The sequence below is a fragment of the Hemitrygon akajei genome, chromosome 15, assembly GCF_048418815.1.
Source record: "Hemitrygon akajei chromosome 15, sHemAka1.3, whole genome shotgun sequence".
In the NCBI taxonomy this organism is placed as follows: Eukaryota; Metazoa; Chordata; class Chondrichthyes; order Myliobatiformes; family Dasyatidae; genus Hemitrygon; species Hemitrygon akajei.
The window spans coordinates 81,643,817-81,657,446 of NC_133138.1; the positions used below are offsets into that span (position 1 = coordinate 81,643,817).

At 40.6% G+C, this 13,630-nt stretch overlaps 1 long non-coding RNA gene across 1 annotated transcript in view; it reads left to right on the forward strand.

The window, feature by feature from the left end:
* Positions 1 to 613: 613 nt before the first annotated feature.
* LOC140739618 (uncharacterized) overlaps positions 614 to 13,630 on the forward strand; it is a 31,760-nt gene continuing 18,743 nt past the window's right edge. Inside the window, exon 1 of the long non-coding RNA XR_012101693.1 lies at positions 614 to 816. This is a non-coding gene — a long non-coding RNA (uncharacterized lncRNA). The remainder of the gene's footprint in view (positions 817 to 13,630) is intronic.

Genomic DNA, 13,630 nt, shown 5'->3' on the forward strand with positions numbered 1-13,630 from the left:
AAGCTGCCTGATCTATCTGCAAGAACGCGATATGCTTCATTCAATCCTCAGCTAAGCATAAGTCACAGAAGGACACAGCTCAAAAATCAGGCCCTTCAGACCCAAAAGTTCTGACCTTCAACTTTCAACCGTCCCTAGTTAATACAATTGTATTCTCCCCGTGTTAACTCAACTCCCCTCAGAAACTATTACTCACATCACAGACATCACTTTACCCATGTCTAATTGCCTCTAAACTGAGGAAGGGTTTAAGAGTCAATCATTTTCCATCAGAACTGGTGACTGGAGTGGAATGAATCAGGGGCTGGGAATAAAATAATAATGGTACTGAGAAACATACGCTACGCCAGTGATTTTTCTAAACAGTGTCGTTGTGATTAAGAAATCGGAACTGACAGAAGACTTTAAACCGACAGAATGGGATGGTGGATGCTTAGTGACGTTCGTGAAGTAATTTGCTTTGAATTGATATTAAGTAAACAGACACATAACGAGCAGCGGTTTTCAATGTGAATTTATCAACGTCTGCTGGGAGGTATCAAAAAGGATTTGATCAGCAATACAACACAAACGCCCGGCTTAAAGAACGGTCTCTGCACGATGCTGTGCAGACCTGGGACCTGATAGGCTGTTCAGAATCTCACGTGATCGAGCCGTCAGCGTCCTGAGAGAGCTGTTGCTGCAAAAACTGTTTAGGAAGTAATGAATGAAACTATCGAGACACTTGTAAGAGGGTCTTGCAGAGGAGCAATAAGGAATGGAGGGAGGAGACCTGTGAATTGTGCTCTGGACCGTTCTTAAGTTTAGACGTTCAAGGTGAGTCGCATTACTGATTAAAGATCGTCCAAATATTTAATAGTATAACATAGAAGGGTCTTATTGTGTTAGCCTGCTGTTCATCAATTACAGGCGGTTGAAAACTATTGAGCGTAATTAGGTTTGTGCTGTCAATAGGCGTGGTCTCTGCTTGTACACTGGTAGTAGGGGAATTATTGATTTAAGTTTCTTATGCCAATATCTTGAACTAAAGGGACTTTGCAGTGGCTGCACTGATTCTGAGGAATTTATTACTTGGTAGGGCAGGAGACAGTTGGGATTATGTTGTGTAGAAGAATGTTTTTAATTGCGAATTGTCTGAGATATGCTTGCATAGGTACCCTACATGCGACACAGCCTTGTTGGGGTGTTTTAAGGAGACGAGATTGAGCAGATTTGGGTCACCTTTATTTTAATTTTCCTTATTTCTAGTTCAGATATTTTCTGTAAGAGAAAAGCGACTGGACAGGGGCTGAGAGGTTTTGTTTTTTTAATGCTTTCTTCAGGAACAAAACCTGCCAATGTATTCACACTTCGTGAGATATCGCATACTTCAAAGGATGATCAGAGTGCAGACAGATTGCTCTCTGAGTCACGAGGAAGCAGAGTTTTAAATGTTGAGATACCTCGGGTAAGAATTCCTTCTCCGCCTCTCACTTGCCTGATGGGGAAAATGCACAGATGGGTAAAAGTCAACTCTCAGTGGTAGTATTCTCGGCTCTGAGTCAGAAATGTGTGTATTCAAAATCACTGAAGGAAATGCCCAGTGCAGTACTGAAAGAGTGCTCCACTGCCAGACTGCCCCGTCAAAGGTGGTATATTAAGCTAGCGTTGTAGAGCTTTAAAGAAAATTGGGGAATTGAGATCTATGAGGACATGAGGCCAGTGTAGGTCAGCCATCAACATATTGAATGGTGGGACAGACTTGACTGGCCTTTCGGTTTACTCTTTTTTTTCTTTCTTATTTTGATGTGGAGGTTAAAGTTTCCAAGTCACTTTAATACTCCCTTAACACACCACTAAAATGGATTGCTCCAGAAATGAGTAGGGCAACATTTTAAGGCACTGATAGAGTGCTATTGGAAATTCAGATGCAATTTGTGATCAGTTACCATTTGAGTCTGTGTGGTGAATTACATATACCTGTCTGGACACGCCCCCCCCCCCCCACTGCTCCTGTGGCTCCTCCCACAGACCCCGGTATAAAGGCGATTGGAGACACAGCCCCGGCCTCAGTCTCCAGGATGTAGTGTGGTGGTCAATTGCTGCTTGTTCTTTCTTCCAGCCAATAAAAGCCTATATCTCGTCTCACGTCTCCAAGAGTTATTGATGGTGCATCAGTCTGGTAACTCGTATCAAGTACAAACACATTTTTGTTTAAAAAAAAAAATATGACTTGGGTGGAATCCCCCTGTGGAAATCTGAATTAAAAAGAGAAAGTGGTGTGAGTGCTCAGAAAGTTGCTGTTCCTAGTATTTCTGTTTCAGCATCTGCAATTCAGTTTCATGCAGGGAAGCCACGGGAGATGTGCAGTGACATCAAATGGAAGTTGACAGTAATGTGGATGCTGCTTGGCAGACAATTATACCATTGTGAAGAGTTTAATAGGTTTATAGATTGCTATTGGGATTGCTGGGTTGTCTTCCCAGGACATGGTTTTTGCTTGGCTTGAAACATCAACTGTTTATTTATTTCTTTTGATGCTGCCTCAGCCAATTCCTCTAGCAATTTGTGTGTGGCACGTGATTTGTAATCCATTCATTGAGTCTATAGTGTGGAGCTAGGGCTTTAAGCCAACCATTCATAGCTGGGCTACCTGGCCAAGGGATCATTGGCAGCCAGGGTTTGGAAATGAGAGACCAGTGGGAACTGAGGGATAGAACTGGGTTATCTGAATAGGTTGGTAAGCAGGAGTGAAGATCAGTGGGCAGTGAGGCTTCAGATTAGAAGATGAATGAAAGCTAGGAGGCCAGTAAGAAATCAGATCAAATCTAGTGTATTCTCCTGATACCAAGTGGAAAATCAACATGGGATTATATTATAGACCAGCTAATAGTCAGCAGGTTTTAGAGGAGCAAATTTGTAATGATAACAGGCAGTTTCAAGAAAAATAAGATCGTGATAGTAGGTGATTTTAAATTTACATCTATTGACTGGAACTCTCCTACTGGAAATAAGGGTGAATGGAGTTTGGCAAATGTATTCAGGAGCATTGCCTTAATCAATATGCAGAGGTCCCAGTTAGAGAGAGGGTGATACTAGATCTCCTGTTGGGGAACAAGACAGGGCAAGTGAGACAAGTGTGCAGGAGAACACCAGATCAAGTGATCATTATTCAATTTGTTTCAAGATAATTAGAAGGATATGACTGGTCCTCAAGCTTTGATTTTAAATCGAAGAGAAGAGAATTTTCATAGCACCAGAAATGATCTGGCAGGTGTGGACTGGGATAGTTTGCTTTATGGCAAAAGATATTTAGTAAGTGGGAGACCTACAAGGGTGAAATTTTGAGAGTTCTATGTTTCTTTTTTCCTGTTACAATAAAAAGGCAAGGTTAACAGGTTTAGAGAACTTTGGTTTTGAGGGGTATTCAGACCTTGGAGGAGAGGCTGGGTTCCATGATGTGCTGTGTTCACATATGGGCTTTTTAAGATTTTAAAATATTTCTTGAACTGAAATCTCAGTACTGAGACACATTTCAGTGTGTAAAGATGCATAAAAGGTATAGGCAGTTAGGAAACAAATGGGTACTTGAATATAGGAAATACAAAGGTACATTGGAGGATAATCAGGAAGGTTAAAAAGAAGGCATAAGGTTGCTGTGGCAGACAAGATGAAGGAGAATACCAAGGCTTCTGCAGATACATTAGGAACAAAGGGATAGCAAGGACAAAATTGGTCCACTTTGAAGATTAATGTGGCCATCTATTCATGGAGTTGAAAGAGATGGGTGGGGGGGGGGTGAAGATCCTAAATGGAATTTTTGCATCTGTGTTTACTTGGGAATGGGCACAGAATCTACAGAACTCAGACAAAGCAGTAACGAGTTCCTGGACTATTTATGAATTGCAGAAGAGGAGGTGCTTGCTGTCTTGAGGAAAATTAGAGTGGATAGCTCCCCAGGAACAGACCAGGTGACACGTTGGACCTTGTGAGAGGCTGGTGTGGAAATTGCAAGGGCCCTGGCAGATGTACTTAAAATGTCCTTAGCCATGGGTGAGGTCCAGAGGGTTGCAACATTGTTAATATTGTTCAAGAAAGAGTCTAAAAATAAGCCATAAATTTACAGGCTGGTGAGCCTGAAGGGAATAGAGGGTAAATTATTGTAAGGTCTTCTAATTGATAGAATGTATAAATATTTGGACAGACAGGGCCAACATGACTTTGTGCATGGTAGGTCATTTCTAACCAATCTTAGAGTTTTTTGAGGTTACCAGGACAGTTGACTAAGGAAAAGCAGTGGATGTTGTCTACGTGGACTTCTTTTCTGTGTTAGGAGAACAGAAGACTCTCAACACAGAAAATTAAAACATAGAATCTGTTACAGATTCTCAAAGATAAGGTAAAGTCACAAACCGAATCTTCTAAGGCTGAAGTTAAAAGCGATTATGATCACGTGCATAATATCAAACATTATGCACATGTAGTCACCTCCCAGGTCATGATCTCTTGCTGCTACCATCGGGAAGAAGTACAGGAACCTTGGGACTCATACCACGAGGCTTAGGAACAACTTTTATCCCATTAACATCAGGTTCCTGAACCAGAGGGAATAACTGAACTCAAATTCACTTGCCCCATCACTTAACTGTTCCCACAAGCTTTGAACTTGCTTTCAAGGACTCTACATCCCATGTTCTCTATGTATTGCTTATTTATTAATCGTTATTTTTCTTTTTGTATTTGCACAGTTTGTTGCCTTTTGCGCAGTGGTTGTCTGCCCCATTGGTGTGGTCGTTCGCTGATATATTGAGTAGGCCCACAGGAAACTAAATCTCAGGGTTGTAATGGTGACATGTATGTGCATTGATAATGAACTTCTAAACATTCAACATGTGAAAATAATAAATCATTTTAATATGTACAGAGGTACCATGGAAAACCTTGTTTTGCATGTCATCTGTACATTGAGGTGGTACAAAGAAAGGTCACAGAATGCAGAATAAAGAGTTATATTTACAGAAAGTGCAATGGAGGCAGACAATGAGGTGCAAGCCCATACCAGGGTAGACTGGAGGTCGAGAGTCCATCTTATCATACTGGTGGTCCATAAAATAGTCTTGCAGCAACAGGATAGAGGTGATGCTTGAGCCTGGTGGTACGTGCTTTCAGACTTGTATATTTCCTGCCCAACGGGAGGAGGCAAAAGAGATAATGCCTGCAGTGAATAGATTCTTTGATCATGTTGGCTGCTTTAACTAATGCAGTGAAATGTGTAGACACAGCCTTGGAGGGGAGTATGGGTTCCATACCGTGCTGTGCTCACATATGGGCTTTCATAAGATTTTAAAATATTTCTTGAACTGAAATCTCAGTACTGAGACAAATTTCAGTGTGTGAAGCATGAAACAGTAGACTACTGTTAACAAGAAGATTAAATTTCACTGGTTTGGAACTTTTTTTGTACCTACTTGTTGATTCACAGCTTTGATGTCAAACTATCAAGGGGAATTGTATTTCTGGAAATTGCTTCAAATGTTTTGCCATAGGCATTTTAACTATTTACTAGAAGATCGCTTGAACTAAACCACACGTTAATATATTACAATTATGTTAGAAATATACATTTGAATATCCCAAAATAGTTAACTGCAGGTTAAACAAATTGTGTTGTGCGAATGTGAAGTGCATTTTTATACAAACAAACAAAATATGATATGGTGTTTATACAGGTCCCAAAATAGACCACAAAGTCAACAAAGAGCCGTAAAGTAATGAAATAAATAATTTATGGTGTTAGTCGAAGGATCACTTGAAGGTATTGATTGGAGCAATGGATTGATTTTAATATTTGAACTGGGAGGAAGCCCTTTGAGTTAGTTCTACTATTCAGTCATCAGCCTCAGGGTGTCAGCTGTGGCTATGAGTTTACACATTCTTCCTGAATGTATGTGTTTGCTCCGTGTGCTCAGCTTTCCTCCCACATCAAGACGATGTGCCAGTGGGTAGTTAAGTGGCTACTGTAAATTATCCCTTATATGAGATGGGTGGTAGGAGAATTGGGTGGTCAATAAGTTGCAGGCAATTAAGTTTGGTGAATGGGATTGCTGTAAGAGATGGCAGTGACTCAAAGAGCCTCATGGTTCACTTCTATGTTGTATCAAAATATGAGATTTTGAACTCAGCAGTAATTGAACCATGCCACAAAGTTAAATCAGAATCTTATTCTATTTCTTATTAGTCCATAAGACTTCTAGTCCATAAAAACTCAAGAACAGAATTAAGCCATTTGCCCCGTCAAGTCTACTCCACCATTCCATCATAGCTGATTTGCTATCACTCAATCTTATTCTTCTTCCTTCTTCCTGTAACCTCTGATACCATTACTAACCAAGAAGCCATTCAATCTCCAATGAGTTGGTCTCCACAGCCATCTGTGGCATTGAATTCTGCAGATACACCATCCCCTGGCTAAAGAAATCCTTCCTCGTCTCTGTTCTAAAAGCTTTTCCTTCTGTACTAAGATTGTGCCCTCTGTTCTTGGAGATCCCCACTATATGAAACATCCTCTCCACATCTACTCTATCTAGCCTTTCAGTATTCAATGGGTTTCAATGAGATTCCCCCTCATTCTTCTAAACTCCAGTGAGTGCAGGCCCAGAGTCATCAAAAGCCTCCTCATAAGTTAACCCGTTCATTCCCAGGATAATTCTTGTGAACCTCTGGAGCCTTTCTAGTGACAGAACATCCTCCCTTAGATAGGGGACTCTTCCTTGGATAGGGGTCATAATACTCTACAAACAGTCTGAACAATGCCTCATAAAGCCTTAGCTTTACATCCTGTCCTTTATCTATCTTTCTATCATTCGCAATCTTGGTCACAAAGGTATCAAGTCTATCATCCAAGCTACTGATGTGTATTGTGAAAAGAAGTGGTCTCAAAATGGATGCCTACAAAACACCTCTATTCACTGGCAGCTAACCAGAAAAGGCTTCATTTATTCCCACACTGTCTCCGGCTAGTCAGCCAATTTTCTATTCATGTTAGTCTGTGTGCTATACTACCATGGGTTCTAAATTTGTTTAGCAGTTTCATGTGTGACACCTTGTCAAAAGCCTTCTGAAATCCAAGTCAGCAACATTACTGACTCTTGGTCTATCCTGCCTGTTTTTATTTTTCCACAATGAATTCCAACAGATTTGTCTGGCAAGATTTCCCCTTAAGAAAAACCATTCTTCATATGCCTCCAAGTACTCTGAAACCTCATCCTTATAATGGACTCAACATGTTAGTTAGGCTAACTGGCCTATGATGGGGTGGCACAATAGTATATTGGTTAGTGCAAAGCTTTACAGCACCAGTGACCCAGGTCCCACTCCCTCTGCTGTTTGTGAGAAGTTTTGTTTGTTCTCCTGATGGGTCTTCTCTGGGTACTCTGCTTTCCTCCCACTGTCCAAAGACATACTGATTGGTAGGTCAATTCATCATTGTAAGTTGTCCTGTGATTAGGCTAGGGTTAAATCGAGGGTTGCTGGGTGCCATGACTGAAAGGACCTAAGGACCTGTTCTGCACTGTATCTCATTAAATATATAATTCTTGCCTTTTGCCTCCCTCCTTTAATGAGTGGAACATATTTGCAATTTTTCAGCCCTCCAGAATCTAATAGTTTTTGAAAGATCACTACTAATGCTATCACAATTTCTTCTCTTTTGCTCTTTACGTATCTGGAAAAATACTTTTATCCTCTTTTATATTATGGACCATCATATCTTCATATATCATTTTTTAAATTGCCTTCCGTTTGTGCTTAAAAGCTTCCCTCTAATTTTTCCCTGTATTATATGCCCTCTCTTCTTTTATGCTGTTCTCTTCTTGTAAGCCACGCTTGCCTCATCCTCTCATTCAAGTACTACTTTGGGGTGAATCTTTCCTGCACCTTCAAAATTTGTCGCAGGAACTCCAGCTATTGCTGTTTTGCTAGTGTCCCTTCCAATCCAGTCTGACCACTCCTCTTTTATTTCCCTTTACTCCACTGTAATACCTCTGAATTTAGCATCTAAAGGTTACATAACTTTTCTATCTCCATCGTAATTTGTACCCCACATCCTGATGACTGATCAGAGGCCTGTTTATAACTCCTATTTGTTTATTTTTACCCTTGCAGTCTCTTAACTCTTCCCACAAGGTTTGTACATTTTACTGTCACCTCTTAAGGATTTGATTTCATCTGTTTACCAACTGAGCCACACCACCCTATCTGCCTACCTGTGTGTCCTTGGAATACAGTGTGTATCCTTGGATGTTAAGCTTCCATCTGTTTTGTTTTGTGTGCCTAGCCAGAGCTATGTTGTAGTAGAGCAGTGGGCTAAGCACCCAAACTTGAGATGTGCCAGTGTTGATTGTCAGCGAGGAGATATTATTTCTGATCCATATAGGCTGTGGTCGTGCGGTAAGGACGTCAAGGATCCAGTTGCAGAAGGAGGCACAGAGACTGAGGATTTGGAGTTTTTGTTTTTTACTGTTGGTATGATTGTGTTGGATGCTGAGCTGTATTTGCCAGTAAACAGCAACCTGATTAAGTATTACTGTTGTCTGGGTGATCCAAGACCAAATGGAGAGCCAGTGAGATTGCATCTGCTGTAGACCAATTGTGGCAATAAGATAATTGCAGTGGGAAAGGCCCTTGCTTAGGTGGGAGTTGATTCTAGTCATAACCAACCTCTTAGAGCATTTAATCCCAGTAGATGTAAGTGCCATTGGGCGATAGCTGTTGAGGCAGCTGACCCTTCTCTTGGTCACTGGTTTGATTGCCACCCTTTCAATTGAATTTGCTTTGTTTCTTCTCCATGAAATTTGTATTGTTCTCTTGCTTTACAGAATGTATTGCTCCTGTATCAGAATTTATTTATTATACACTCCATTAATTTTTATCAGTCACAAACATAGATAGAATAATAGCACTTAGCCCAACATATCTCTGCTGATCATAATGCAGGTTGAATACCCCTCACCCAAAATTCTAAAATTGGAAAACCCCAAATTTCTTCTTGAGAACTGACATGATGTCACAATTGGAAAATTCCACAAGACCTTCCCAGATCTCTGAGCATCAGACGTTTTGAGAAGTGGTCTCACATGAGTAATGAACAGAAGTTAATGAAAAAGAGAAAAACACCACATGAAGTGAGAAATGGAGATCTCGATTGTGTATTGAAATGGTAGATTCGTCAGCACTGGAGTGAATGTCGTCAGTATGTCGCTTAACGGTATGCTGATCGTGACACAGACAAAGATCTATTACAACCAACTGAAAATGAAAGCAATTGTAAATATTGAGAAGGCTGCTTGCAGAAATTTAAGAAAAGACACGACATTCAATTTTTAAAGATTTGAAAACTTGTAAAGATAAATCATCTGCTGGTCATGAAGCAGCAGAGAAACTGAGTTTGGTGAGATTCTCGCTGATGAAAATCTAACACCAGAGCAACTCTACAATGCTCATTGTTTTTATACCTTGCAAAAAACTTTTTAAAAGTAAAATGCAAATACAGTATACTGTAACCTTTTAATCAAAACACAGTGTTACAGGTGGATTCTGAAAGCCTGCTGTTGCTTGTTTAACAGCTGATTTGGTTATTTTCCTGGTGCTCTATGCTGCTTTTATTACCCTGCATGCATTATATTTTCATTTTGTTAATGGTATATAATCTATGTGATGAACAAGTTAAGACAAAGACTGCTTACCAGTAGCACATAAATTCAGAGTAGGAAATAATGGCAATCCTAAATTATCTCATTATATATTCTGAAATCCAAAACATTTTCATCCCCAAGCATTTCAGATGAGTATTCAACCTTTACCAATCTAAACTCATTCCATTAGCTTGCACATGGTCTGTATCCTTCCATTCATATTGATGTGTCTGTCTAAATGCCTCAAATGTTGCTCTGATAGCTGGTTCCATAATCTACACTAGCAGTGCATTTCACGTACCTACCACTATTATTTTAAAAACAAGAAAACAAAACTTGTTTTGCAAATCTCCTTTAACCTTTCCTCACTTGCCTTAAATCTGTGCTCTCTAGTATTAGATATTTCTGCTGTGGGAGGAAAACTGTCTATTGGCCCTATGTACCTTTCATAATGTTGTATACTTCTATCAGGCTACCTCTCAGTTTTTAAGGCTCCAGAGAGTGAAATTCAAGTTTGTTTGTCCTCTCCTTGTAACAAGTACACTCCAGTCCAGACAGCATCCTAGTAACCTCCTCTACAACTTTTCCAAAGCCTCCACAGACTTTCTGTACTGGGACAACCAGAACTGCACACAATACTCCAAATGTAGCTTAAGTGAAGCTTATTATATTACAGTCTACCAGTTTTTCCAGTTTGTCTCCTAAAGGCTGCTACAGTTGTCTCCACCGTTTATTGTATTTCCAGAGTTCCATAACACCTCAGATGTCTGTTCTGTTACAGCCTGCAATTTGCTGTCCAGATTATTAGAATACATAATCATTGTTAATTGTAGGAGGCAGCAAATTCACATTCATTACTAATGCAGCTTCCCTTTGCATTAGAGCCCAACCTTAGCTGGCATTCTTTGCAAAGCTATTCCAAGGTCTTGCCGCCTACACTTAAAGCTCACACTTAAAGACAGACTCTTCCTTTTCAGTTCTCTAAACTCCAAATTGATTTCAAGTGGGGATCTTGTGCACCCAACATATCCCTCCCTGGATTGAGTGAGTGGGATCACACCCATGGTAGATAAATACATGAGATTAAGTACAGAATATCTCCAGCCAATATCTTTCCAGCAGAAATTCTGGGTAATTCACACTCTTAGCTCCTCTTCCCCTCTGTGCAGAAGTCATCGCACAGGCTAGCCTTTGCCAAGATTGTCCTCTCTAACATTTGTGAACTTTCATGGCTTTGGGTAAAGCTTGCAAATGTTGGACTAATTTGCAATGGAGGTGAAAAGTGGTTTCACTCTCCCACTCCCAGGTTTAGATCCTTGTCACATCTCAGAGTTTGCTGCTCGCTGTTGTTACTGAAGATACCCAAATCCTATACTTAAGGACAGAACACTTCTTCCACTTTCTCTTAAGTCTGCAATTGCAGGGAAAATTTTGCTACCACTGTAGTGTTGCCTAAAGTCCAGGTATCGATTGATCTCACTGATCCTGTAATGACTACCTTGGGTTTAATATCACTGACATACTGTGAATTCTTTTCATTGCAGCAGCAGTATCATGCAATCCATTAAACAATGCATACAAATACTACCGTACATTAAATATATATAGCAAAAATAGAGGTAAAGTTCATGGGGTGGCTCATTTGTCTGGGGAAGAAGCTGTTCCTAAAACATAATGTCTTCAGACTCCTGAAGACACATTTCTGATGCAGTAATAAAGAGAACATGTCTTGGGTGACAGGGTCCTTTGGTATATCCTCAATGTAGCAGGATAAGTTTGCAACCCATTACAACTTTTTCTGATGTTGTAACCCCACTCAATCAGCTGATCTATCTCGCTCCTGTATGCCTCATCAGCATCTGAGATTCTTGCTAGCAACATCAGCAAATTTGTAGATGGCATTTGAACTGTGCCAGGCTACAGAGTCATGGCTTTAGTAAAGCAGTGGGCTAAGCTGAGATGCACCAGTGTGATTACCAGCAAGGAAGAGTCTATTTCTCATCCATACAGGCTGTGGTCTCCCAGAGAGAGTAGAACAGAATTCAGAATTGGGTTTAATATTACCAGCATGTGTTGTGAAATGTGTTGTTTTGTGACAGCAGTATATTGCAATATATAATTATAAAAACACTGATTGCAATTTATAGATGTATTTGTATATAATAAGTTGTTTAAGTAATGCAAAAGGAGGGGAGAAGTAAAGTACTGTTCATGGGTTTACTGTCCATTCAGAAATCAGATGGCGGAAGCAGTTCCTGAAATGGAGTGTCTCTTCAGGCTCCTATACCACCTTGATGGTATCAATAAGAAGAGGGCATGTCCTGGGTCATTTGGGTCCTTAATGATGGATACAGCCTTTTTGAGGCAACACCTTATGAAGATGTACTTGATGCCGGGGAGGCTAGTGTCCATGATGGAGACAGCGGAGTTTGCAACTTCCTGCTGTTTTTATTTTCCAATCCTGTGTAGTGGCTCACCAATTAGGATGCTGTCCACAATACATCTGTACAAATATGCTAGAGTCTTGGGTGATATACCAAGTCTCTTCAAACTCAAAATCAGAGTCAGGTTTATTATCACTGGCATGTGTCGTAAAATTTGTTAACCTAGCAGCAGCAGTCCATAATATAGAAGAAAAGTAAAATAATTAAGTAAATCAATTACCGTGTATGTATATTGAATAGATTAAAAATCGTGCAAAAAAACAAATAATATATATTTAAAAAGTGAGGTAGTGTCCTAGTGTTCAATGTCCATTTAGGAATAGGATGGCAGAGGGGAAGAAGCTGTTCCTGAACCGCTGAATGTGTGCCTTCAGGCTTGTGTGCCTCCTACCTGATGATAACAGTGAGAAAAGGACATGCCCTGGGTGCTGGAGGTCCGTAATAATTGACACGGCCTTTCTGAGATGCCTCTCCTTAAAGAGGTCCTGGGTACTTTGTAGGCTAGTACCCAAGATGGAGCCAACTAAATTTATAACCCTCTGCAGCTTCTTTCTCTCCTGTGTAGTAGCTCCCCCCCCCCCCCCCTCCATACCATGCAGCCTGTCAGAATGTTCTCCATGGTACATCTCTTGGAGTTTTTGAGTGTATTTGTCAACATACCAAATCTCTTCAAACTCTTAATGAAGTATAACTACTGTCTTGCCTTCTTTATAACTGCATTAATATTTTGGGACCCAGTTAGATCCGCAGATATCTTAACACCTAGAAACTTGGAACTGCTCACTCTCTGCACTTCTGATCCCTCTATGAGAATTGGTATGTGTTCCTTCTTATTCTTCCTGAGGTTCACAATCAGCTCTTTCGTCTTAACTGACATTGAGTGCCAGGTTGTTTCTGTGACACCAGTCCACTAGTTGGCATATCTCGCTCCTGTATGCCCTCTCATCACTGCCTGAGATTTTCCCAACAATGGTTGTATCATCAACAAGTTTATAGATGGTATTTGAGTTATGCCTAGCCACACAGTCACGGGTATATAGGGAGTAGAGCAATGGGCTAAGCACACATCCCTGAGGTGCACCAGTGTTGATTGTCAGCAAGAAGGAGATGTTATCACCAGTCCACACAGATTGTGATCTTCTGGTTAGGAAGTCACGGAAGCAATTGCAGAGGGAGGTACAGAAGCCCAGGTTCTACAACTTCTGAATCAGGATTGTGGGTATGATGGTAGTAAATGCTGAGCTATAGTCGATGAACAGCATCCTGACATGTTTGTGTTATCCAGGTGGTCTAAAGCCATGTGAAGAGCCACTGAGATTGCATCTGCCATTGACCTATTGTGGCAATAGGCAATGAACTCCAAATGAAATCTAGCTGCTGTCATGCCTTCTTTGTAATTGCATCAAGATGTTGGGCCCAGGATAAACCCTCAGAGTTATTGTCACCCTGGAACTTGGAACTGCTCACCCTTAACCTTAATGGACTAGTGTGTGTTCCCTTGATCTCACCTTCGTG